Source organism: Parus major, chromosome 1A (assembly GCF_001522545.3).
Source record: "Parus major isolate Abel chromosome 1A, Parus_major1.1, whole genome shotgun sequence".
In the NCBI taxonomy this organism is placed as follows: domain Eukaryota; kingdom Metazoa; phylum Chordata; class Aves; order Passeriformes; family Paridae; genus Parus; species Parus major.
Genome location: NC_031773.1, coordinates 43,518,346 through 43,540,694, shown reverse-complemented (window position 1 = coordinate 43,540,694; position 22,349 = coordinate 43,518,346). Strand labels below are relative to the sequence as shown.

Below are 22,349 nucleotides of genomic sequence, written 5' to 3'. Positions count from 1 at the left end.
TTAAAAAAAACTATTCACAGCGCCTGCCACGTCAGTATGTCTTAACAGGATAAACTGAAGCAAAACAAATATCTTAATTTTACTTCTCTAGTTTTTGAGAAACAGGAAATACAAAAGGAAATTAGAACACCCAGCACTCTTGGTAATAATTATCATAGGCATTTGAAAAACAGTCACACAGAAAAGGATATGTGCAGAGTCAGAGACTGCAGTGACCTCCCACACTGCCAAGTTCTTTAGAATTACTGAAATTATAAACAAAGTAAAAGCTCTTCTTTCCCAAACAGCCGCCTCAATGTCACTTGTTTCCACATTCCGGCTTCTGTCGCTGCAGCCCACACTTTCTCTGTTGCTAAGTGCTTTAGGCTTCTGCAATATGTTCCAGCAGCTCCCTGTTTCTCTAATATCTCCAAACATGCTATCATCTGAGAGCAGAATGTCTAGGTTTATCTGACATGGCAAGTAGAAAAAGATTAAACTGTACAAATTACAGATTCTTAAAGAACACTAAAATTTTCCATACGAAAAAATGTCTTTGTAATCTTGCATGTCGTTTCATAACATTTTGTTAGAACATGTTTTCACTTCACAGTAGGATATGTGAGGGATGAGGGCACATTATGGCTCCTGGGAGCAGCTGTAACTAAATCTTGACTGTAAGTGACAATAGCAGCACAGAGCATCGGGTACTTGCAGACGCTTACATCAGTGCTGCCACTGAGCTATGCAAATAAAAAAGCTCATGAATAAATGGAAATCATAGGAAAAGTGGGGAGGGGGAAAAAAAGACAATACAAGAGTTAAGAATTTATATAATTTTGTAATTCTATTGGTAAATGTAGACTGTTACATCTTTCATCATTCTGGCATAAACACTGGTTTCTTCTACCCTCAGAGCAGGCACTCAGTAGCTTCCATTCAGGAGAGAATGACATTGTCACCATTATTCACCCAGCTATGTTTGCCTTTTGTTTGTTTTGGTGAGTAGGCATCTTACTGAGTGCAGTTTTCAGCCTATGTGCCTTTACCCACCCTGGGGTACAATTCCACAACTCTCCCTGTATCCTTGGCTACAGTATCAGCGTACTTACTATTGTGATTGCTGGCAGGTTTTGCTTTATGTCTTTCATTCAAGTTAAGAAGAGCAACATTAGCTCTTTAATAGTGATTAGAGAGCTGTCTTCAGTGATTAAAGAGCTAACATTTATAATTAAATTGTGTGGGCATCCCCCTTACCAGATACAAGAAACATTCTAGGTACATTTTTAGGTTAAATTTGGCATTTTCCAAAGCCAGCTCAAGGTACAGGAAAAACTAAGCACTATTTTCAGGAGAAAGTAATTCAGCACATAAGGACTGAATTGGTAAAATTAAATATTTGATACTAAGGCACATCATTTTTCCATGGTATGTGTTTTGGGAGTTTATTCTAAATTATATAGCCTGGTCACTGGAGCCAAACACCTCCGCTACACATGTGTTTCAAAGCTTTCTGAGAAGAAGTGTTAGGTATGTGCTAGAGGACCTTGTGATGATGCAGCTCACACGCTATTTTGGAACCTCTTGTCCCCATTAGCATTAGGGTGCATGTGGAACAGATTGGAAGCAGAGCTTCTGTTTTCATTTCCTCCTGAAGGAATTTGGTTTGTATACACCAAAACTACTTTGAGAACTGAAACACTGCATGGTAAGTGGAGACAATGACAGGATTTTCCTCCAAAGTACACTGTTGCTTTCAAACTAATTGCTACTGTGGACACAGCCTTCTTTGACAGCTGATGAGGGAGCAGTCTGCAGGTTCTGCCAGGGCCTAGGAGAGATCAGCTGCTTTAGGCTGAATCTCTTCCCTCTATGTAGACCACCTTTCAATATCACTGCAGGCCTTCCTATCAGCCCTCTGTGTTATTTCTTTTCCTACGTCCTTTCCCATGTTGGAAAAGGTCCCTGGCCTGCCTCATTTCCACCCACATGGAAGGTACAGGAAGTGATCTGTGGCTGCAGAAATGATGCAGGCTGTAGAATGAGGACCAACAGCTGCCTGAGACATGAGCATGGAGACGCCATAGCCAAAGAGAAGTGAGAAAAGAGTGTCTGTAGGGTTAGGTGGGCATACACAGGTTGGTAGGAGAGGGGTGTCAAAGCCCTCATGACTTCCAAAGCTCTGGTGCTTGTTTTTTTACATCTCAGCCTCCTTAAAAATTACTGGCAGTTCACAGTACCCTAACATTTCCCTGAAACAAAAAAAAAACCCACCCCTCCCAGTGTCCCCATTTCTTATTCTGAAATAGCTCACTTGCTACTGCTGCAAATTTAGATTAACCACACAAATACAAAATTTCTAAAACCATGTTTCAGCAAGATACTTTCTCTCTGCCTCATTCTCCCCACACAGAGGGTAACAGAAATTCTTGTTAAATCTGTCTGTTTTCTCTGGGTTCCTGGGCCTCCTTTTTGCCTCCAGATATGTTCTTTTAATAACTGTGTGCTGAGACAAGAGGTATCTTGCCTCTGCCGTCATTCCCCCAGTTAGTCTGTGCCTGAGACAAAGCTGATAACTACTCTTTTCCTTAATCAAAACCTGCGATGGGATGTTCTGCTGATTGACATCTTAAAAGCTTCTTGTGGAGGGTTGAGGTTAGGACACCCTCCACTCCACCCTAGTGTTAGATGGTTTATTTTGAAGCAAAGAAGAATACCAGTCAAGGCAGACAATATGCAGCAAATAACTACAAAGCAGTGTAAGAATCAGCTGAAAAGCATGCTTCATCCTTTCTATCCAGACAAATTTATGGCACAGCCCCTACAACCCGTGTAAGGAGTGACACACAGCCCCTGCATCACACCACTTCCTGCTTCTTTTCCCCTGAAGCACTGGTTAAACTAAGTAGATTTTACAATGTAGTCATATGCTCAACTTGCTAATAATCAGCTCAGTGCAAATATCAACACATTGCCACAGAGAAGCTAAAATGTCATCGTAACCATTCCCTTGGATCACTTCAGCTTTGTGAGGGACATAGAGAACAAAGGTGCCAGAGGACAAACAGGTGCCCTACAGCAAGCATGGAAGAGCAGAAAGGAAAGAGGCAACACAACGAGAGAGCTGATAAAGCTAGAGTCATCTGGAGTGTAGAAAAGTAGTGCCCTACAGAGCAACTACAGATACATGCAAGGTGATACCAGCAAAACAATTTTCAAAATTTTTCCATGTAGAAAGACCTGAGATGGAAAAAGAATAAAATAAAATAAAATAAAATGGGAGCAGTAGTAAAAACAGTTCTGAATTTAGACAAGGGGCAAAAGCAAGAAGTGTTCCCGTAGTTCATCAAGTAGCATCCAATTAAAACAAAACTAAAAAAATTACCCCCCAGCTGTAAGGGACAGCTTTGCTGATATGCTCTATGAAGGGCAAGGAATAAGAGGCAGAAATTACCTGTATCTCATGTGTAAGGAGATCAACCCAGGCAGCACCAAGATGGATTGCAGTGCTGTGCTTGCTACAATTGCAGAAAGGAAACTCTCACCTGCCCTTATTACAACTACAAATGGCTCTTTAAGGGCAGTATATACAGATGCAGTGTCTTCCCTGAACTCTAGTCTTGGTATGTTACTAAGATACAGCTGTTTCTATGGAGAGCTTATTGGTGGGCAAAATAAACTGTTTTGATGAATTATAAAAGAGGTAAAATAATTTTTTCAAAACAAAATATTGAATGAAGCTAATGAGATTAAATCACACCAATAGAGATTTTCAAGTACATAGTTACGTCCTCTTTTTTTTTTTTTTATTTTATTTTTTTGTTTGTTTGTTTCTAGTAGACATTCATCCTAAATTCTGTATGGTCTATAAGCTGATATAATTTCTATCTGTCCCACAAAATACCTAAATAATTCTAAAGCCATGCATATAGTGGCTACAAAAGCTCCAACTGAATTTTTGCTTGTTTTTAAAAGGTAAGTATAATTCCGCAGCAATTTACTGTGGAGTATAAGTATCTACATGAACAGGAATATGCCATGTTGTGAAGTCAAGAAAAGAACTTTGAAATGAAGAATGGTAAAGTAAAGAAGGAGAGAATAAATATGTTAAATAAAGCTCACCATTTAATTTTAACATGCTTCTGGGTAACAGCTACACTCTACAGATGACAACTAATAGATACATGGGGACTGTGGCATTCCTGCTTCTTTTTTGTTTATAGCTCTAATTATTTTATACTGTGCTGAATGAAACACAACTCGAAAAATGCTGTGCTTGAGTTAGAGAATAGTTCAGTTGATCAATCAGCGATTTGGCAAACCAAGCAGCTACACAAAAAGAAATTGGTGAGGAATTCCACACTTAAATCAATTGGAATTTATGAGTGACCTCTCCTTTTTTTTACCTTTACATCTGTAGAAATTGTTAATCTGATTTGAAAATGCACTTTGGTATTTTCAGTGTTAGAAAAATTCTATGGATTACATATCAATTTAATAAATTGTCTTATGCAACTGTAAATGCACATGTAGCTATGTAAAATTTCTCACTGGTACCTAAGAAGAAGCATTTATTTCAATGAGCAGATAGGAGCTGCCATCTATATTCTTCTGGTTTTATGCCACCCATTTTTCTGCCTCACTTGGATGGAGTCTTCCAAATCTAGCACCAATATATAAATATACACACGACTGCCTAAAGCAGGACTCATAGGCCAGCAAAAATTAGTTAAGAAAAGTCTGACTGATCTAGCTGTGGCAACTTAAAAAATTATTACAGACCTCAGCACTTTGTCCCTCCCATGTGCCAGAGGGTACCCTCCCTAGGAGGTGTGTCAGAAGAAACTACAGGCGTCTGACTCACCTGCCTCTATGTCCTCACTGGTGGTTAAAGCTAATTGCCACTCCATACAGGGAAATAGGTATGGTACCATCTCCTCTCCCTCAGGGTGTAATAACTTTCTGCAGAAGGGTAGGGCAACTAGCTGGGGCAGTTAAAAAGCAACATCTTAATTCTACCTATCTCCCCTGCATAGTTAGTATTGTTAAGATTACAAAACGGTAAAAGCCTTTGGCCAAGACTGATAAAGCCCTACATCTACTTACTTCCTAATTTCCTGCATTTATTTTTCATATATTGTCTCTTGCGTTATCTTTCATCCATCCCAGATCTCCTCCTGTCCCCCTTCTCTATCTGTAGTGCTTGTTTTGCAAAGGCTACCTCCTATTGACATCTCTAAAGCTGCCATTTCAAAGCAGTGGGCCAATCAGCAGCCAGTGCACAAAAAACTACAAAATGTAGTCGATCCGAGCATGCACAGGGATCCCTAGAATATATAAGAAAGTCTCTGCACATGAAAAACATATCATATACCCTTGACCTATGGCATACAGAAAACAATGTGAGAAGTACTCAGTTCTCACTGAGATAGCCTATGTTTTGCTCAGCTCACTTCATTCTATCCCCAGATTTCCTGTGTCTCATTTTACTTCCAGCATTCACTATGCACACTGGCTCCATTTTCATGTGCCTTTTCTCATCATATTCTCTACGTCAGATTTTAGTTCTGCTCCCACTTCTTTTATTTCCATGTCTCTCTACATCTTCATGTCCAGCATTAAAAAGAGAAATTTGAGAATGATCTGGTTTCATCTTCACTGGAACAGATACCATCTTCGCTAGAACAAACTTAAGTTTTATGTAACAGGATTACAGGAAAGTAACCAGCTGTCATGACTGAAAGCAATTTCATTTAAGTCCTGAAACACTCTGAAGAGAGCAACCATTACAATAAGGAATAACCAAGATGTTTGACACCTATAGTCTTCTAACTCCAGGAGTCTCTGTGTATTTTGTGCTTTAATTTCAAATCCACTAAGTAGTTCAAATTGGCAACGATACAAATGTTCTGAGACTCACTGATGGCATTTCTAATCAATTCAGTGAATAATGACTGCAAATTTCTAGGAAGCAATTTACTTGCCATGAAGAGAAAGAGATGCTTGCTATTCTGTCTGAGACACTGAACCTACATGAAAGAAACAGAGAAGAATAAAAGCCTCTTCCCCTGCCATTTCAGATTTCTGTTTCATGAAGGGGGAATTGTATTCCTGAATGGTACCTGAAAGGGACAAGCAGCAGAGGTGTGCATATACAAGTGACCAATTTTCATTACCAGCAGATCTTCACTGTTTTGCTCAAAATCTTTTCACCACCTTGAGTCTCCAACACAAAATGTAAACAAAAAACCCCAAAAAAATGGGGGAGGGGGGAATAAAAAAATCTTTCTTTCATTAGGCTAGATTTTACAGTGATTTATCATCCAAGGCACAAACCTCACTTTTAGATAATCTACAGAAAATACCTTAATGTTTTCTATCTGAGTATGGTAATCGCCGTAGCTGAAGTAGGCTTAATATCTTTTGTTTTGAAAAGCAGGATGTCCTGTCTTTCAGAGAAGTAGTAGAGAAATAAAGGTGTGTCTAGCGTTTGTTTGCAAACCCAGGCAGAACTGTACAAAAAGAGTCTGTCTCCATACTATTAACTTCCTTCTACAAGGGCTAAGCTGACTCTTGCTAAAGTCAATGGAAAGATTTCATTTACATTAGCTGGAGGAATATCCATCTGGAAGAAAAAAAAGTCTAGAAAAAACAAGCAATGAAACTAGATTTTCCACTAAAACTGTGCTCCAGATTCAAAAAATATATACAACTTCGTAGATACTTTGTATGTAAAAATACCACAAATGACAGATATAAATAAAAGCATCAATTCTGATATTGTAAAGATACTGAAATTATTATCTACATGACTGATAAATATTCTTCAAAATTTAGAGACGCAAGGTGTGAAGAAATGAGAAACAGTATTTAAGTAGCACTGTGACAGGATATTGTAACATTACATATAGGATCTAAAAGGTTTAGCAATATAAAGGAAGAAAACAATATGTATATGTTGCATCACATATTACAAACATTAATATGCTATAAAATGAAAATATAGAAATGGAAGCTAAGCACAGGTAATGTGCTTAGTCTTCCAGTAATTCCTGCAGCAGTTAATCAATCTCCAAACACATGTATAGCTATGCAAATGAAAATCTTACGTGTAGATAATGAACACCCTACTATTTTCACTTTGAGAACTCCATCCTGCTTGCCAAAAGCAAGATTTACAAGAACAAATAGTAACTTTCCACAATGTGCCTATGTGAAATATACACAGCTACAGCAAAGTGCAACTAAAACAATGACAAGGTACCAGTTACAGAAATCATGGTAGAAATGGCTACAGCTCTTGTTAGCAGAAGTATACCACTTTTTGCTTCTTTCAAGGGGTACCTCCTTCATGTTACTACTTCCTGCTTCCATTCATCAGAAAGGAAGGGGTTTGGTCATCCAGTGAGGTAATATAATTGTACTGTATTTAGCTGAGAGGCCCTGCACTAAATCCAAGTAACCTGGAAAACACTGTCTTATGAATATCAGCTTGGTGTAAGAAAGCAAGAAACTATCTTAATTTGATTATTTTAAATGGATTGGAGTTTTGCGTAGGTGGAAGACAATCGTTACAGAAAGGAGTGCTACACAGACTAATACATAAATAGCTTGTGCTGAGAGGAGAACAATAGCCCTGTTTCTTTTCTCAGAGCACAGATACAATTAGTTAGAGGATATTGCATTCTTCAGAATTTTTTGGCATCCAATAGAAAAAAACAATTGCATTTCAAAACAGAATATTGTATTTGGAAACCATTTCCTCTTTTAATAACCTGCCAAGGTTTTCAGTCTTTCCCCTGCAAACGAACACATGCCTTGTAGTTTAGCACAATGCTTTCCCACACTGCTGACTGACTGCAAGGCCGCTGACTCCTTATGCAGTGACACAGAATCCTGAGCTTGCCTCTTGGCAGGGAAGTAACTGCTTTCCACATATATTGTGTTAAAAATGCATATGTTTTTGTAGGGTTTCCATCTACCGTTAGGTGAACTCCACTAATTTAACTCCCATACTTTTACTGTCACAGAATAACTACATACTTTTGTTGAAGAAATGTAGAGGTAAAGCCAAAATGTTCATTTTCAAAGCAGGAAATCTCAGTCCCCTGACAGCACTGTATTCCTATTGCTGGATTTATATTCTAATGGCTGATGTAGATTTCATCAGATTGTCCAGTGGCAATAATTCATTCCATGTAACCTGGGTGTATTCCATTCTTGCTGGATTAGAGAGAAGACCTATTGCACTCACCAGCCAATCCATCTTAAAACTAGTTTAAAATATTAATAATCATGGTTAGCTAGATGGAAATATGATTGATTGCTACATAATCCACTAAATAATAAAACAAATCAATAGCTATAGTTATAAAACCAGACCCATGGGATAAATCAATCAAAACCAGTGCCTACATTTCAAACTTAAGACTGTCACTCTGTCTTCCTTCTGCACTGTCTTTTGCAGATGTGAAAATCTTCATCCGAGGTCATGAGGTAGTGGCAGATACAAAGGCCAAATGCATATCAAATGTTCTACTGTCACAAAATCTTCCCTCTTAACAATTCATTATTCTCCCCATTACAAGTGGAAAACCCTAAAATACTCTAATTACACTGCAATCAGTGTTGACCCCTTATTTCTTGGGTGACTCATCCTAACTGCTCATTTTTTTAGTTTCTGCCTTTATTTGCCATAATTACTTTTCCTGTAATAACAGAAGTATCAACAGCAGACATGAATATGTATCAAGTAAAACAAACATATTTTACTGGTATTTTTAATGTATAAAAACACAGCTGTATAAACTTCCAACCCACCTTCTCTCAGTACTTCTTAGGTGGAGCAGCATCTACTTGGGTGTGCTGCAATAAATGGACGTGCTGCACTCGTTACTGTGCTGTCTCAAAAACTTGTTTCACAAATCATGCACATAATAAACTTGCACACTATTATTTCTAATGTTACTACATACCCAAAATAGCCCTCAAATTGAACAAGATAAAACAAAACATGTATCATCTAGTTAGCATTCAAAGATCAGGAGAACTGGTAGGTCTGGCAAGAACTGGTAGGTCCTGAGCTTTAAAGGCGATCTCTAAGGGGTATCTTTGCATTAGCAGACAGTTCAAAGCTTGAGTGTCTGCTTTCTCTGTGTTATTAAAAATCCCACAAGTTTTGCAAGTGTAAGGTAGCTATCCCACATCTTGAAAACATGCAAAAACACCTTGGTGATCATGTTTAGTCTGTATAAACAGAAAGTTTGTTTCTGAGTCATATTTACTTCTCTTTATTGGAAACCTATTTCACTAGAAATTTACATCAGCATGAGCAAAGTGAATTTCTGTGCATTTCACAAGTGGTTTCATGCTTGCACTGCTTTTTTAGGGAAGAGCAACTGACTTGTGTTTACTGGGAAACATACTTGTCTGTGTTCTGGTTTGCTTGTGCTGCTGGAAGGGTCAACAGAGCTGGAAGCAGGGGAATTTTCAGCTGGCACTGCTCCTGTGAAGGCAGCTCCCACTTGGCCCTACTGTGGAGAAGGCCTGGCTCAAATAAGCTGCAAACGGAGTTCCTCAAGATCAGGGGCTTGCTGCTGCAAATTAACATCTACTCCAGTCTCCCCCTAGACATAGCACAGTACAGACCTGCCTGCAGAATGAAGCAGTTTTGGCCTCACTCAGCATCCACAGGAGTCTGGAGAAGCTAAGACTCATAACCCTAGTCTGCATTAAGATGAGAAAAGGCTCCATGAAACTGAATTTGAAGTGGCAAAAGCAAGAGAGCAGGTAGGCAGCAAGAATTAGCAGATGTCCAAAAGGAAAAAAAAAAAACCAAACATTTTCCAAATTCTGGTCCAAGTGTACCTGTATCCTGGTACTTTAAGTTCAAAAGCATGTCACTAAAACCAGTTCAGATTTGGCCTTCCTAACAGATCTTGTTCTTTGTGAGATGGAAATGTGAATAAAAGATAGTACAGAGCAGCTGGCTCTTAAGACTAGCTTTCACCTTCTAGGTCTCATTCAGTTACACACAAAGCCTAACAAATTTAGGGTTGGAAACGGCTGAGAAATGAGGAAATACAGACTAGATCACTTTGACGGGAAAAAGATTCTAAGCTGCAGAAAGGCAGCACGGTTGGCGCAGTCAGAGCGATCACAAGGAGGACAAGGGGGATGGTACGGGAATCGTGAATGCAGGAGACAAAGGAAAGAAAATACCACAAGAATAAATACGGAAAACATGAATTAGAAATTAGTCTAAAGAGACACCCGGCTTCCCTTAACTTCGGCTACTAATGTGCCAGCCGTAGGAAGGGGGAGCAGGAGGATGCCTCAGAGATGAGCTAAATCGCCCTGCAAACCCAAGAGGAAACGCTGCCAAGGAACCGGTAAAAACGAAGCGAGCAAACGCCCCTTTTCTACCCTGCCCTACACGAAACGGTTCGGGGAGACCCCTCGGACGGCCAGCAGCACGCAGGGCCTCGGGGCGCCTTCCCGGGAGCCTCTGCCGATGAGACCCACTTCCTGCCGCGGGAGGCGGCGGCCGCGCAGAGCCGCTGAGGAGCGGCAGCAGCGCCCCACTCGGCCCGGCGCGGCCGGGCTCCCCCGCAGCGGGGAGGGCGGCCCAGAAAAGCGCTGCGGCAGCCCCCGCTCCCCGCGCCGTCGCCCGGGGCATTCCCCGCGCTCCGCCCTGACCCCCCCCGCTCCCCGCGCAGCCGCCGGCTCAGCCGGGGCCGCCTCGGCCGCCAGGTGTCGCCGGCGCACGGGCGTCCCCGCGGCCCCTCCTGCGCCCGGAGCCGGCGGGGCTGGCTCAGTGCGAGCGGGCGGAGGCGTCAGCCCGCAGCGGGGACGCGCAGCCCAGCCCGGCTCGCCTCGGCTCGCCCCTTCCTCGCACACCCCCGCGGCCCGGCTCGGCTGACGCTCTCGGCACCGCCAGCGGCCGGCCGGGCGGTTCCCGAGCACGGCCTGCGGCCGCTCTCCGGAGGCGGCGGCGGGGAGCCGCGGCGAGGAGAAAGCTGCTGCTGCGGCGGCGGCGGCGGGGGGAGCAGCCATGTTGGAGCGGGGAATAAAGTGACTTTCCTCGGGGAGGGAGCGCGGCCGGCGGTCCGGCGGAGTCGAAGGCTCTCGGGCGGCGAGGGGAGGAGGGGTTCGGCTCCCAGCGGCCGGATACCGCTCCTAGGCGGAGGAGAAGGGGAAGGAGAAGGGGCAAAGGAACCGCCCCCGGACCCGCGAAGCTCCGGCGCTGCTGGTGAGTTGTGGCTGCTCATTGTCTCCCGGCCCAGGGGTGCGGGTCCGGCTCGCGGCGGGGTGTTGGCTCTCGGCCTCTCGGAGCGTGGGACGTCGCGGGGGGTGAGGTGACAGCGCGGCCCCGGAGCAGGGTGGAAGTGATGGTGGTCGTGGGAGAGCGCCCCGCGAGGGGGCCGGGGGCTGCCCGGGGAGCCCCGGGCGCCGGGAGCGCCGCTCGGCGCCCCCGGGCAGGGTCGGGCCGGGCTGCGGGGGATTTCCGCTGCCGGTGGCGGCTGGGAGCGGCTCCGCGGGGGCTAGGGAGCAGCTCCGGGAGGCTGAGCCCTCCGCGAGGGGAGCAGAGCGAAGGGAAGGGTGAGCCGGGGATGGCAGCCCCTGAGCACCGCCGGATTTTTTGGTGATCCTGCGTTCGTCACCGTCCTTTCCCCACCGCCTCCTCCTCTTCAAGCGAGGCAGCGTTCTCCTGACAGCTCTTCTCCTCGCAGCCTCCGCACGTATGACACATCGCTCCTATTGCAGGTCTCCCCCCACACGCACACCCAAAATATGTAGGTTTCAGTGCGTGGCATAAGAGTACTTCTGCTCTGAGCTTTGAGTTAGAAGCTGACAGGATACGTGAACATTGTCTGACCCTGAACTTCTGTGAACTCCTCCCTCTCCTTCCTCGCTCAGATATGTAATGGCTTGAGATCAGTAGAGCAAAATGGTTCTCTCGAAAGGACGGTGGAAATCAGGTGGGATCATGTGTATTTTATATATCTGTTCAAATTTATTACGCCCACCCGTGCCAGTACCGTGTTCATATGAGTGGATTAGCTTTTGCGTTAGAAGAATGCTGACCTTGATCCCCTTTGTCTCTCCTGCAACAGTTTTGGTAGCTGGCTCTGGTTGTTTTAAAGTCATTGCTGTCTTTGGCACTTTGCTGATGGTTGTTAACAGTGTTACGGGTTTTATGAGCAAAACGGGGTTGATTTATAATCCAAAGTCAGTAATTTGAAAAGCATCCATTTTCTTTTTTTTACATTATGGTGAATAGTTTCTGTTCTTTTGTAATTTTAACCGATCAATAACAGCGTTCTTGTAGGTATCACGGCAGATACAAGAGCAAGCCTGTTTGGCGTTCTCCCATTACTTCTCTCCCCTCTGCTTTTTTATTGTATTAATTGAACTGGAAACGATATCACCAAAGGTTAAATACTAGGAAGATGGTGGGGGGCAGAAGAAAACATTTATGAAATTAGATAAATTCAGATTTGTTTTTCTTATTAGAATTGGGAAAAAAAGGAAGTAGATGATCTGGTATTTTATATGCTTAAGATGTTAAAGAAATTGCCATATTGCTTTGTTGTAAGAATTCTGTATATTCACACACAGCTCTTGTTATTTACATCTGCACTTCAGTAAGTGACATGAGAGAGGCTTGTTTTGAATAATTAATGTAGAAGTAACAGATATGAAAACATAAAATCAGATGTTTGAATACATGGTGCAATTTTTCCTTTAAAATTGTTTGTGCTTGAAAGAACAAACTGAATTCAATTCTCCAACATAGATAAGCCATTATAATGTTAACTTGGCATTAAAAGGACCACTTAATTTGGAAAGATGAAAGCATTGGGGGTTTTTGCTGGCGTTTTTTAAATACTGTTTTGACAATAATGAGTCTGACTTTAAAAAATCTTTGGGAAGAATATCACAGTGAGGTTCATACCTTTTATTTGCATATTGTGCTGTGTAGCCCTATGTTTACCCAGGATGGAGCTCTACACAAATCATGAGGTGGGTTCTGCCTACATCCGTACTGAAGAGTTTGCAAATTAAAGCCCATATTGTCTGAAGCAAATTATAGTTTGAATGTGGGGAGTCATTTATTTTAAGCTTGGCTAAGAATGTAGTGCATTAATTGATCTTTTTAATATGTAAAATGCCACTAGCGTGTAGTGAAATACCTAATTTATAATTGCAAATATAATTTAAATTGAGAAACAGATCATGGATGTGTATTTCTCCTGAATAGCTCTGGCTTCAATTTCTGCCTAACACTGACTGCAGTGTGTAAATATGGTATAGCTTATGACAGGGATGTTAAGATGCTCAGTCTGCATGTGTTACTGTTATGATGTTGAGCTCTTACAGTAAGACTATGCAGAATTTTTTGACTGGCCTAGTAACATACTGTAATATTGTAATTTCTTAAATGACTACCTGCTGCTAGGAAAAAAAAAATAATCATGTTTTACTCATCTTAAGTTTACGTCCAGCAGTATATTTGTGTAATTGCACCTAAAAAGTGCAGTTTGGAAAGGCTTTGTTGAAATATGGTTCAGTGAAGAGTCTGCATTAAAATCTTTCCATGAGTTTGCTCGTGACCCTCTTTTCATGTTAAGTGGAAGCTGTTGATATTCCATGTACAAATCAGTTTCTATTTTTTGTCCAAGAAAGCTAATGAGCTGTATTTTAAAAAGTTGTGTATACTAGTTGTTTATTTATTGAATGCATTTATATGGTATGATGTGAAAATGGACAAGATCATGTCTAAAATCAAGCTCAGTAATTATGAAGCTTTTCTAGCTTAAACTTACTAAATGTTGCTTATAGTTCTTAAGTTACAGATATTTTAACTTTTTAGCTGCATGCTTTCTAATGCTCATTCTCATTTTATTTCTGCAGCAAGCATTGTATAGCTATTAAGGCAGCTGGACACCACTGTAATCTGTGTCAGTTTGGAATTTTATATAATATACTACAACCTTAGCATGTAAAAATGCTCTTAAAATGCCAAATGTTTACTTGAGAGTTATGGTTCACATCTAAAGAACTAACTAAACCAGCATATTGTTAGCAATCACTGCCTTATTTTGTGATGCACATAATTATAGAAATGGCTTTTGCCTTCTGAATGTAAGAACTGGGAATTGGGGGTTTTTTTGTGCTTGTTCACATACTGATGTAGCAACTTGGATGATAGAGGTAAAAACATTTTATATTTACATATTTTAATCACTAGACAATAATTTTCTTTAAAAAAATAAGTCTAGGCCTAGAGGGCCTTTTAGAATTCTCTGAATATTTTATATCCTGTTCCTTTTGGGCCCTGGTAATGTTTTTCCTCATGAAACAGGGCTTTCTCCAGGAACACCCACTAGTGGTGTGTGATGTTTGGGTTTTTTTCCTGTGTATTTTGTGAAGAGTCATGATGCACTTTTGACAATTTTTATCTGAAGAAGAATGAAAGTTAATGCTTGTTGGAAAAATTACTTTTTATAATTCTGTATTGAGTACAAATTCATAGATACTCATTCTTTGCTAACCTGATGGATTGGCAATTCTTCCAGAGTTGTTGGTTTCTTGAACTTCCTTTAGCAGTGATGTCAACTGTCAAGTTTAGTAGAGCTGGCTAATTAGAACATGTACAAACAGTAGTTTAAACCACCGATAGTCACAAGGAGTAAACAAGACCTGTACTTGAGCTGATTTGCCAACTGGGAGCAGAAGAACATTGGGAAAGGGGAAAAAAAAAAAAGGACTTCTTTAGTTCTGTGATGCTGTTATATGGAGAGCAACGACCATAATGAGTGCATAAATCAGGTAATTTGCATTGGACCAGCTTTTGATACATCAGTCCTTGGATAGTAAGGCTTTAGCCACATCCTTAGAGATCATTATACCCTATACCTGGCTGTGTTATAAGATACCATAGGCACATTGATACTGGGAATTGTTCTAGTTCCTTTACTGGCATATTTGGGCTTTTGTGGTATAGTGCTTGCTTTTAAAGGATTAGAAATCTCATTCACTAGGAAACATCAGTTTATTAGGAGTGCTATGCCTAAGCACAAATGTTGGAAAAAAAAGAAATATGATAGAACAGCATTGTCGATGCAGCAGCAGAAGACACAGCTGTCGAGTCACATTTTAATTTTTCAGGCAGTAAGACAGAATTATGGAAAATGATTTTAAGAAGACCCAAAAGTACCAACTTTATAACATTTTTAACTAAACAGTAAAAGAGTTCTCTTAATTTCAGGACAATTTTCTGCTCCCTTATTTCAGTAACATGTTAAAAATACAATAAGCTGAAGAACAGTTGTATCTCATGTTTTGGTTATGAGCTTTTTGGTTTTTTTTATTTATCTTCTGTGGAATAACTAGTTTTGCATATATAGTGATGATCAGGGCTGTGTTATTACAGCAGAACAAAGAAATGACGTGTCTTTCACATGCACTCCTAGCTACAGTTCTTGCCTATCTTTGATTTTAAATTGAACTTCTTAGTTATTTTGTGTAAGTGAATGTTAATCTGTGCCCTCTAATCAAATTTCATTTAATTATTATCTATACCTCGTAATTGCACTCCCTTCTCTGACTGCTGTTGTTTTTAAAGGTTTGCTAGAGTTTCAAAACAGTTTCTGATTTTTAACATCTGCATGTAGTCAGCTTCACTAAGGATACTTGGATGCTTTCAGTTTCTGTTCAAGTTGTCAGAATCATCACATTCTCTTCTCTGCTTGGTGAATTAGAGCATTTTGCAGGCATGTAGCTGTACTGAGACAATAATATCATAGTCAACTGTCATAACCTGTATAGTCTTTCAGAAATGTATTTTCCCAAGTATTTCTGACTTCCTGTTCTTATCTTACGATATGTAAGTATCTTTGGCTGTTGTTCAGGTGTGTGCAAGGCATCTTTATACAGCAGTCATTGAAATTAACATTTTGTGAGGTTTACAGTTAGTTGGTCTTTGGTGAAGTAAATATCTTTGCAAAATATGGATTACTAAGAATTACCAAAGAATATTTTCAAATATTTCATCAACAAAACCATTGTCTTTTAATTGAAAGAAGAGTGTTTGGATTAAAAAGTTACGGTCTGTAGGTTAGTTTATAAAAAATGTAAAGAAGCTGGTTTACAAAAATTTAAGAAATTGACACTGAGATCATCAATTAATATGATTCATAAGAAAGGCCAAAGTCTGTGATGACGAAAGCCTATTTTATTACAATTAAGTGTATTTTAGGATGAAATTGTATTCTAAGAAAGCCATTAGCCCGTTAGAAAAGCTGAATAAAATGTAAGCATTTGATGTTCTTAGAATAGGTTGATGTTGATGAAAAACTGCTATATTCATAAGTAAACCAACTGATAGTCGTATGTGGTTCTCTGAGGCATTTCTCAAGAGAACCTGAAGGTGTTAAACAGCTGTCATTGAGGTTGTGAGGTAAGAATTGTACAAGTTGGTAGGGCACTTTCTGGAGTGGAAATGCTGGTCATATATCTCAGTATGTGTAAGAACACTGAGAAATTATGTGATTTTAGCACAACTAAGGTTTCATCCAGTGGAGTTAGTTATATGCATAGTAATGGATATTGACAGAGCGGGAGATGAAGCAAAGAAAACAACTGTTGCTCAGCATATATTTATAGAGGACCAATCTTGTGAAACTAACGTCTGGTTCTCTTGATAAGATTAAATACTTCATGTGGTATGTTGTTGATATTGCAGACAGACGTCACTGAAACTTTGTACTTGGCTCTTACGTGGCATTTTGATTATGGAACTAAAATGATAGATCAAGTGACAACGTACGAAATGGTTTAAAACCCAGTGGATAATGTGAATCAAGTGGTTACCTATAAATAGTGGCTGTTACGTAACTGCATGTGATGAGGGCTCCTCATCGTCAAAGTACGTTGGTGAGGAAGCCCTGGGAAACCTGCTCGGTGTCAGCTGTTGGGTATTGCTACTAATGAAGTGAAAGTCAGTGAAAATTGCCCATTATTTCTGTAGCTCCAGAAAATTGGGAAAATCATAGATTGTGAAGAATAGGTCATTAGCACAGGGTGGATGCTTGGGAAAATGGCAGCTTCCTGTTTGTTTATTTTATGTGGTATTTTATATCAGGCTTTAAAAGGCTGGATATAATGTAGTAACTTTTAAAATAAATTATTTATAATTGGTAACTAAATCAAATATACACAGTTATTAATATTAGCTTTTAGTTTGGATATTTTTTCTGTAAAGGTTTGGAATAGTTTCTCATGTATGATACAGAACAGATACTAAGTGTTGATCTGCATTCAGTTTGTGGGGTTTAGGGAGACCTTTTATTTTGAAAATATAGTAATCAGTAATATAATTAGTGGTACACAGGAGGATGAAAAACAGTTATGAAATAATAGATTACATTTTTTATTTCCATCAGTTTTCTGTATGTCTTGAAATGAAGTTGAGTTTCCAATGTAGAGTTCATAAATATTCTCTTTAGGCCAAAAAAGATGTAGCTGTAAATGCATTTAATTGGGGAAAATGAAAAGGCATTTTTTCAGTCTGTCATTAGTTTATTCCCAGTGCATCTTCCTCTGTCCTTTGTCAGGACCTGGTTGTCATAAACAGCAGTGGAGTACCTACGTGTGCAGGGGGCTTGTTGCCTGCTTAGGCGCTATTCAGCCTTAAAGCTGTGTCATAAATACCGTTCTAAATGGTTCAAGCGTCTGCTTGTAAAGCATGGGTCTATTTCATAATTCACCTTATTTATGTGTGCCTGAAACCCAAATATAAAACTAAAGACTTCCTATATGACTATGAGAGACAAAGCTTGGGTTGATGTGGCCTGTGAATAACTTGGTTGCTCCACAGAAGAATTGAACCTGGCATAACTCTGGTGCTATGACTCAAAGCTGCAGTGATTTTCCCTTTGCTGGCGGCTGCTCCCATCCCCACATTCCTGCCCTTGTACCAGCAGGTGTCTTATGACTCTGTCAGGGAGCCTGTGCAGGTTACATTGTGTGTTTGGGTTCAACTGTACTTCCATGTTTACAGGTAAATAACAGTCACTTTCTGCAGTATCGATGGAAAAACAGCAGTTTGTAATGCTTTATTTTTTTAAATATCCTGAGCAGATGGGAGGGGAAACTTCCTGTGTACAGAGAGGAAAGGAGGTGCTCAGCTGCTAAATATATCAATCATATATGCTGCATTAAAGTCTTAAAAATGATGTGTAAAACAGCAGCTCAGAAACCTACTTTGGTACTGGGTAAGAAGGCACAGTGTGGAAATAATTACTGATATATCTTGTAAAATAGATTCTTAATTTTTAATATAGGTATGTGTTTGAGGTGAGAGTTATGAAATTAAATAGGATTTTTGGTGTGGATATCATTAGTGTTGGACAAAAGACATCTAAGAAAACTAAAAATTATATTTTATTTCTTGCAAATAATATTTAAAAAACTGAACTAAAGCTGAAAATTAACTGCAGTAGGAGTTTGAAAATATTTGGAAGATGCCACAATAAAAAAATGACTGAACTGTAGTATTCATGTTTTAAAATGGGCCTAGTAGTGGAGTTGTGCAGGATTCTTGTTTTGTTGCTGAAGAATTCATCACCTCGGGAGAGACAAGATCATTGACATCACTGAAACCACAGTTTGGGTTTAAATCAGTGAAATTTACAGACACAGTGGTCTTGAGAATAATGACCTCTATGATACTCAGGTAAAGCAATTTCAGAGGCAATTCCAAAAATGTAAGATTTCCTATAATGTTTCATTACCTTTGTAAATGTGATTCAGTAGGTTATGGCAAAGAAGCAAAATATTTTGAAGCTTACGCTATTTACCTTCGGGATTAAACAAGATAAACAGCTTAACAGTGTTCCCATTTGCACAAGTCACAGTATTTTTAAACCTGCTGCTCTTAATTCTGGGTTGTTTATCAGGAAATACAGTTAACCTAAATGTCTTTTGGATGCTTGTTTCTGACACATCTCAGTACAATTCTCAAAACCAAAAATGTTTCATCCATAAGCCAAGAAACAGCTTTAAAATGTATTTAGTCAGAAGGTGGCCTTTGGTTGTTAAGCATAGTCCTTTTTTTTTTTTTTTTTTTCCCCTTGTGGGCTGCACAAGAGAAACATAATGGTGTATAGTAACTAGTTTCTTCAGTAGTTATATGCCTTTTTTCTTGAAGTATGCAATTTTAGTATTTTAGAAGCAGTACAAAGCAGATTATGAACTCTGAAGATATGGATTTTATATGCTTTGTTAGTCAGCTTAGTTACCAATACTTAGTATTTTAAAATGTGTTTGAGTATGGTTTGTGTCTAAAATATAAAATGTTCAGTGCTGTTAATCAAGTGTTCTGAACTTGCTTTCTTTAAAGGGACTTTTTCCTTTTTTTATATTGTTTGTGGTGGTCTTACATAATAGGAGTTTTGGCTTCCTAGTATTTGTGAATATTTCTGGTAGTGGAAGAAGTAGACATTAGTTGAAGGATTTAAGTCATTAGTTGTATCTCACTGTTAAAAGTTAATTTGGGCATGGATAGATAGCCAGTGATCATTTTCACCTGTAGCTGCATCTAACAAAATACCTATATTCTTCTTAATCATCTGTTTCTAGCAGTGGGTAGATAGAGCCTGAAATTTATTTCAGTAAATAAATTATTCACATCTAAAATATGAATTATCCCAGATTGACTGATTTGCATTGTGCCTTATTTTTAAAATACATGTATCTGTAACCAGTGGAGAGAAATAAGTTCAGAGGGTAATTCAAAGATCTTATTACAGATCCACCTCTCTTTCTACATTTACCATGGAGGGAGCCCATGAGAACCATTGTTCTTGTATTACAGCATTACACTTGGAGTTGAATTAAGCACTTATTTCCAAATAATTTCTGTTGCATCAGTAAACTGAGAAGATTTGCACACCTGTCTGCATTACAAAGTTGATGGTGAAGAAGGAAGAGAGAGTCTGGCTGGGGGATGGAGGCAAGCATTTCCTTACTGGTGTTGGGAAAGTGTAAAGTGTCTCCAGCACTGCTGTGAAATTTTCTCATAAGTGCCTCAGGTGCCTAAAGATGATGAGTGTCAATTCCCACTCCCTTCCACCTCCCTCATTTATGCATTTTGGTCTTTCAATATGTAAGCAATGAAACATGCATATTTTTCTTTATTCATCACTTCTGCTTGTGAGTATTTAGCATTTTAAAATTCTAGTCATGTGAGTAGTAGTGATAGTATATTTTAATATTGAAATAGGTTCCTGAAGAACTGTGTCCATGTTGTGTCTTCTGGCAATTTCAGAAACTAGGATTGCAAGGACAAATAAAAATGATCTGTTTTTTTGTAGTAGAATAATTTTGTTCTTTGAATATATGTGCTCTGTGATGAAGTAAGACAAGTGAAGATTTGAGCATATCTTACACCTGCAGGTGATGTTCATTCTTGACTTCTTAATGAGGTTATACTTCATGAAGTTAATGGTGAATTTACATATTTACATGATTGGATTGTCATATCTGCTTTTGGTAACTGGAATTGTATTTTAGTTCAGAGTTCATTGTTTGTTCTGTATTTTTACTTGAAAGATAGGATGTGAAATCTCTCTTCTACTTAAATTTTGAGAATGATTTCCTTGGATTGGTTGACATTGTTTGCCAACCAAACTATGCTAGTTAGATAAATTGTTGAAGATATTTCAAAATATAACTGCAACAGGTTTTGTGTAGTGGTATTGGTCAGTTCTCATGAAAAGTAGTGTATCACTAGCTTAAAAAGTACGTAGGGGTGGATTATGCCAATTTTGGGTTGTTTGAGACTTCTTTAAGATGCTGATTTTAAGGTTATAGGTGCTGAGGATGCTTTGAAAATCAGCCTTAGTGGAGTTGTCTGCACAGACATGTTAATAGAAATTAACATTTATACCCATAATATCCTGACAGCATCTGAAAACCTAGTGACATAGATTCTAGTAAATATTTCTAAGAAAAAACTGCAGGAGAGGCAAAGACAGTGTATCTATAAAATACTGCTAAGCCACCTTTATACTAAAAGAGTGGCCTAGCTTTTCCTGTTTCTATGGCTAGATGTTATCTTGCTCTCAGTCTGTTTATACCAATGTAGGTGAATCTAACCTGGATTATTTAATCTACTTTAATGCTTTATGTCTCAATGTAGTTAATTGCGTGGGGCCTTTTCCAGTCATATCTCATACCAAGCTAACATAGTATGTAACCTCACTGCTTCCAGCCAGATCTGAAACACAGACTTGGAAAACAGCCCCGTTAACTGTCCTATATAGGGAATGTTTTCTAACTACATTTTATATGCAAGGCTTCCAATAGTAGGTTGTTAAACGTCCCCCCCCCCCCCCCCAAGGTCTTTGTCACTGAAGAAGGAAAAAAGCCTGAAACGTCTGATAAAGCACAGGAAGTAAAATTGTTGACAGAGAAAATTCCTTTTCTGTATAGTCACTTTTATGAGAAGCGCCACTCCCCAAAGGTAATATATTTAACTGTTGGTGGATCCTTATGATGTAATAGATTTATTTTTTTTTCTTGTGTTCAAAGGTTCGAAAGGGATAAAGAAAACTGCATGGATTAATATTCTTCTAAGGGTTTTTGTGGTATTTTGCTGTGTTGTTTGAGCTACGTTCTAGTTTATGAATGTTTGCCTCTCTGTGATCATAAGAGGCTTTGGAAAAATAACATGTTCTGTTTTGTGCAGAAGTGGGAGACATTTATGATGGTCTTTTCATCTTGTTTAACTCCTGTTAAACTCTTTCCAGAATGTGCACAGGTCTTGCTTTTTCTGCTAGGTAGTAATATTCCAGTTGGATTGATTTATCGTGGCTCTTTATTGGAAAGTCTAGGAAACTTTTTGATTAAGCAGTGTGAAATACAGAAAAGCCGCACTGTTTTACAGCATAGAGATACAGCTTTATTTTTAATAATGTCCCTTTGTCCTCTTTGGATGAGTAGCTCTGTTGCATTTTTGAACCAAACCTTAGGGTTAGCAGTTGGGTTTTCTTGGGTAGCAGAGAGGACAGAAGGTGTCAGAAATGGGGGAAGGAATGCATAACCAGGACCAAAAGAGCTTTTCAGGTTGGGCATGGTGTTCTGTGCATTCATCCAGAATTGTATTACTGGAGGTTGTTCGCCCAGGCTTTCCTTACTCTTTTCTGGGTTTTACTACATATGTTGTGTAGAAATCTGTTTACTTAAATGATTCCATGAGATTAGCTGTACAAATTTGTACTGTTGTAATAAAGATGGAAACTTAGAGCTTCTGATAAGGGAAAGCTATGTGTGAAAACCGTACAAGATCGCCATGTAGAATT

At 39.4% G+C, this 22,349-nt stretch overlaps 1 protein-coding gene across 7 annotated transcripts in view; it reads left to right on the top strand.

Annotated features, from left to right (window-relative positions):
* Positions 1-11,127: 11,127 nt before the first annotated feature.
* CDK17 (cyclin dependent kinase 17) overlaps positions 11,128-22,349 on the top strand; it is a 93,435-nt gene continuing 82,213 nt past the window's right edge. For 4 of the 7 annotated variants that reach the window (XR_004497499.1, XM_033514412.1, XM_015627298.3 and 1 more), the window contains exon 1: positions 11,128-11,230. The gene's annotated coding sequence lies outside the window, so the exon portion shown is untranslated. Of the gene's footprint in view, positions 11,231-11,579; positions 11,961-16,963; positions 16,985-22,349 lie in introns of those variants that run through there. The other 3 variants (XM_015627297.3, XM_015627299.3, XM_033514411.1) reach the window with 3 other exon arrangements.